This window comes from Mus pahari, chromosome 5 (assembly GCF_900095145.1).
Source record: "Mus pahari chromosome 5, PAHARI_EIJ_v1.1, whole genome shotgun sequence".
Classification (NCBI taxonomy): domain Eukaryota; kingdom Metazoa; phylum Chordata; class Mammalia; order Rodentia; family Muridae; genus Mus; species Mus pahari.
In genome coordinates, this window is record NC_034594.1 from 106247535 (window position 1) to 106253522 (window position 5988).

Consider the following 5988-nt stretch of genomic DNA (forward strand, 5'->3'; position numbering starts at 1 on the left):
CCCTGTCTCGAAAAAACAAAACAAAAAACAAAACAAAACAAAACAAACAAAAAAAAAAGCTTTTTAGAAATTCTGCTTAATAAGCTATGAACACTGCAAGGGCTTCAGTTGACTGTGTGGCTATCCACTCAGCCCTTCATGCAGCAGGAAAACTACTTGCCTAGTAGGACTGAAGAGGGGGCCAAGGGGTTAAAATCACCTGCCACTCTTCCAGAGGGCACAGGTTTGGTTCCCAACACCCACATGGTGGCTTCCAGTGGTTTGTAATCCAGTTCCAGGGCATCTGGTGCCCTCTTCTGGCTTCTGTGAGGCACCAGTTATGCACATCGTGTAGAGACACATATGCAAGCACAGAATGTCCATACATATAAAATAAAAATTAAAAACTACATAGCAAGACCTTGATTCTGTATCCCACATCTTAGGGCTGGGTGAGCACGGTGAGTCAAGAACCTGTTTTTGTTTGTTTGTTTTTAATGTTTATTTATTTTATGTGAGTACACTGTTGCTGTCTTCAGACACCTCAGAAGGGGGCATCAGACCTCATTACAGATGACTGTGAGCCAGCATATGGTTTCTGGGAATTGATCTCAGGACCTCTGGAAGAGCAGTCAACAGATGGCTGTGAGCCACCATATGGTTGCTGGGAATTGATCTCAGGACCTCTGGAAGAGCAGTCAGTGCTCCTAATCACTGAGCCATCTCTCCAGCCTGAGTCAAGAACTTTTAAGAGACTTTACAATACTCTTCTCCCCACCCCTCATTCCTCTTTAGCCTTTTAAGACAGCATTTATCCCAGGCTGGCCTCAAGTTCAATACACAGCCAAAGATGACTTTGAAGTGTTAATCCTGCCCCTACCTTTCTAGTGCTGGGACTCACAGACATACACCATTATGCTTGACTAGAGGCTCTCTCTTCTGCACACAGCACACAAGCCAGATGTTTCTCATAGGACTCCATCCACGAATCCTACTTCCCTAACTCAAACCTTGCCCTAACCACAATGAGCTGTTTCCTGCCACTCAAGTACCTATGCACTTCCTACATTCTTTCTGTGGAAACGCCTCTGCCTCACCTCTTCCCTCAGAAGTTGTGTTTATCCTCCAGCTCTCCTCTTAAATATGTCTGATAAAATAGATGTATTTGTAACACAAAAATGTGTTAAGCTGCCACCATGTGACAGGATGAAGATGAGGATGTAGTCCCTACCTTCTCGGATGTCTGCAACCAAGGGTGTTGCACACAGACACTGTTACAGAATGAGTGACGATATGTACCAGCGGCCCAGGACTAGCTGTGTGCATAGATGGTATCTAGGCCAGCCTGAGATGCCGTGTGGGCACCAGGAAGATTTCCTAGAGGAAGTAATGCTAAAACAGAGTGGACGCCCAAGCCGGAATCAGCCATCTGCTCCCTACCAAGCTCTTCCAGTGAGAAGCCTGCATCTCAGTTACTGCTGTGTGATCCACATCCAGCTCCCAGCTCAGGGTTACACACAGGAGGCTCCTACTATGCGCACACTTGGCTGAAAGCACCATTGAGCAAATACAGTGGCCGGGTGAAATGCTGAGCAAGAAGGCTACCTCAGCCTGCTGCTCCTATCAGCTGCCCAGCCTGAAGCTGAGGCTGCCTTGGCCTTTGCCTGACACATAGCTTATTGTGTGTTTTATTGACCTTTAGCCTGAGTTCAGTAATACAACAGCTGCCCTGTTTACAATGGATGTGTCCTAAAACCCCATTGCATTCCTGAAACTGCAGGTAGTACTAAACCAGTACAGTATAATAAATACTCTTTTCCCAAATGTATAATACGTGAAGTTTAACTCCTAAGTTAAGTACAGTGATATTAACAAAAGTAACTAATAAAATAGAACAATTTGTAGCTATATCCCATAATAAAAGTTGTGTGGATGTGGTCTCAGCCCCCACAGGCAGGTAGCATATACCTTGTGGAAACGCTGGTTGTGTCAGGTGAGGCGGGCAGGATAACAAGACTTCTTCACACTCGTCAGAAAAGCAGACTTATGAATCGTCAGCTACTAGAATATTCCATTCACATTTTTGAATTGTGGGAGACTGTGGGTAACGAACCACAGATGTGAAACCAGGGGGGAAGGGGAAATTATCCGGCTGTGGGAGTCAGAAGTGGTTTTGCATTTTTGAAAAAGAACTTGTGGCTTTTGTTTTGCTATACTATAGAAAGAACTGCTTATTTTAGACATATGTGCAAATCATACGAGGAATGTTTTCCTGAAACTGCCTTGCATTTTTAATATAAAAAATTTCAAAGTTGTGAAGAGTAGCAGAAATAAATCATGGGATATGGGACAGGGGTTGGGATACATCAGCCAGATACCAGAGATGGCCTTGACTTTGTACCCAGAGTCCTGGGAACGTAGCCATCTGGCAGCCCTCTTGTTCACAACCAGGACTGGGCCTCATAAGTGATCATCACCTGCCTCTAAGAATATTATGGTAAGCTGGGGGTAACTAGGTATGTAAGAGAACATGCTCTCTAAGCATGATGTCCTGAGTGTGCGTCCCAGGCGTGAAAAGCCAGGCATGACTGCACATGCCTTTAACCCCAGCACAGGACTCACTAGCCTGCCAGTCTAGTCCAACTGATGAGCGTCAGGCATGAGAGACCCTAGAGAACCACAGAGGAAAGACAACTGATGTCCTCCTTAGGCCTCTGACTGAGAACATGGGGCAGTGGTACCCACACCTGAAGACTCACATGCCTGTACCATATAAATACCAACATGCACATGCATCAAGCACAAGCACACACACAGGTGTGCGCGCACGTACACACACATACACACAAGAATATGATGATTCATTTTATATGTTTGAATGAAATACCCAGATATTTGGTCAAAAAGTATTCTCTGTTTCCAAAAGGGTATTTTGGCCGAGACTAAGATTTATTTAAGCTAAGTACAGTAGGTTGGCCTTCATAATGTGAGTGAGTCACAGCCAATCAGGTAAAGGCATGAATGGAGGGAGCCCAAAGGCTGAGCCTTCCACTGAACACAAAGGAATTCCTCCTGCCTCACCGCCCTAAGCTGCTCATTGATGTCTTGTGTCTTAAGCTGTGGGACATCTCTGGGACTACACCACTGCTCTCCTGAGGCTCCAGCATTGGAAAAATGCAGATTCAAGGACTTGGCAGCCTCCATAATTTTGTGATCTGTTTTCTGAATGTGTGTATGCATGTGTCCATGTGTATGTGTTTGTGTGTAACTATGTGCATGAAACATGTATGGACAGATGTCAACACAGGTGTGTCTTTCTTTCCTTTTTTTTTTTTTTTTTTTTGGTTTTTCGAGACAGGGTTTTTCTGTGTAGCCCTGGATGTCNTGGAACTCANTTTGTAGATCAGGCTGGCCTCAAACTCAGAAATCTGCATGCCTCTGCCTCCCGAGTGCTGGGATTAAAGGCGTGTGCCACCACACCCAGCTGCATCTTCATTTTTGAGGAAGCATCTCTCACGGAATGTGGAACTCATTGATTTGGCCAGACTAGATGGCCATTGAGCTCCAGGGATGTGCCTGTCGCTATCCAGACGCTGCTCTCCTGTGCTGGGCTGAGACATACACTGAGGCACACCAACTGAATACACTGCAAGGCATCTGAACTCAGGTCTTCATGCTATCATGGCAAGCAGTTCAACAGCCAAGCCATCTTCCCAGCTCCCTAATTCCTTCAGTCTTCCCCCGCATCCCAGGGCTCTGTGTAGCCCTAGCTGTCCTGAAACTTGCTCTGTAGATTAGGCTAGCCTCAAATTCAGAGATCTGCCTCCCTCTAACTCCTGAGTGCTGGGATTAAAGGCATGTAACACTACTGCCCAGCTAAAATTTAGTTATTTTTATTTTATATGTGTTTTGCCTGCATGTATATATGTGTACTACATGTATGCAGTGCCCTTAAGGGCCAGAAGAGGGCACCAGATCCATTTTAACTGAAGTTACAATTGCTTGTGCTGCCACTAAACCTGGGTTTCTTGAAAGCAGCAAAGGCACTTAACCCCTGAGCCACCCCGGACTCCACCCCACCCCACCCCATCCCACCCCCACGGGCCCCCAATTCTTATTGTAAATTGTCTTCCTCCTATCTCTTCCTTTTTGGTGTTTTGAAACATTGTTTCACTGCGTAGCCACTGGGGCTGGAAATGGCAACAGTCTCTTCCCTTAGCTCTTCAGTGCTGTGGGTTAACAAAACGTGCTACCACAACCAGCATATAGGAGATCTCTACACCACACACACACACACACACACACACACACACACACACACACACACACCCCTTCCCTACTAGTTCTGTTTCTCTGAGAACACCGATTATGTAGCTGTGTAGGAGGTGTAGGACTTGAGTAGTACATAGGGAACCGCCCCCTGACCTTACTAACACCAAGTAAGCGGGACCTCATAGATGCTAAAGCTAGAATCGAATCTCACCTCAATTACAGACGCTCTGGAGCAGTCTTACCTCTTACCTTCCTTGGAGATCAAGACTGTAACTGCTGGGCTGCAGGGACGATTCAGCAGTTAAGAGTGCTTGTCAGCTGTGGAGAGGACTTGAGTTCAGTTCCGAGCACCCATGTCAGGGGTCTCCAGCTCCAGGAGAGCTGACATCCTTGTCTGGCCTCCTCAGGTCACAAGATGCTCATTCATCAGCATTCCTGGGACAACCGTGCGATGATAATGGGCTGGCATTGCTTTTTACAGAAATGTAAACAACCGGTTGAAGTGAAATTTTTTTTTCAGTTCTGAGCACTGAACTTCAAACCTCACACATGCCAGACAAATTTTCTCTCACAGAGCCACACCTCCAGCCATAAAGAGCCATTTCAGTGAGGGAAAGCTCATGAGTTGGGGGCACCACAGGCTAGACTCATTTTCTCAGCCAGGGATCTGCAGTGGCTTTCAGAAGGTGCATGGGTAAACTCCATGGTGCTCCCTTGAAAAGGAAGGAGGGAGGCTCCTGAGATAGTGGGAGCTGGGCTAGGGAGAAGCAGAGTAAACCATTGCCTCCTCTTTTTCTCTTCAGGTGTTAGTCTATATTTCTGCTGTCCCTGGGACATGAAACTGGACACATCTCAGGGAGTGAATGGCTGTACATGGCTCAGGGCTTCATTCTGAAAATAGAGTTCCTACATTAGCATCTGCCTCCTCTTAAAAATAACGGTTTGGGGGGCTGGAATGATGGCTCGGCAGCTAGGAGGACTGGCTGCTCTTCCAGAGGACCTCGCTTCAGTCCCCAGCACCCACATGGCAACTGACTACTGTCTGTAATTCCAGTTCTAGGAGATCTGACACCCTCACCCTGGTGCATGTAAAATAAAACTAAATATATTTTTAAAAAATAGCATGTTGGAAGGTGGGGACAGCTTAGCTGGTAGAGATTGTAGGATGAGGAGGCCGCTGCTGCTGTTTATCAGTTGTGCCTGTTTTTGTTGTTTCTGTTTGCTTCTAATTTAGGCAGAAGTCAGATGCGATGGCACACCAGAAGCAGAGGCAGGTGATGCCTGGGAGTTTAGGCCAGCCATGGTCTTCAAAGCAAGTTCCAGGCCAGCCAAGGCAACACAGCGATACTGTGATACTGTTTAAAAACAAATTACACTGAACTAGCTGAGCCTGGGAGTTCATGTCTGTAGACTTAACCACTAAGGAGCTCACGCAGGACGTTCCCAAGTTCAAGGCCAAAACGGGAGATTGGGTGAGAGTGGAAACAGATTAGAGATATATAGCTCAGTGGTGGAGCGGTATTGCTCCTGCTTAAGGCCCCATGTTCAAGCTCTGTACTGAAAAAAATCTAGGTAGAAGGAGCAGGTGCACTGTAGGAGTGTGGCTTGGGGTGCTCAGCCTTCAAAGGGAAGGCTCCCTTAATCTTTGTGTATATTATAAGAGCATTTTAAAGGTTTTAATTGATACATAAAATTGAACTATTGGCTAGGCAGTGGTGGCACACACCTTTAATCTCA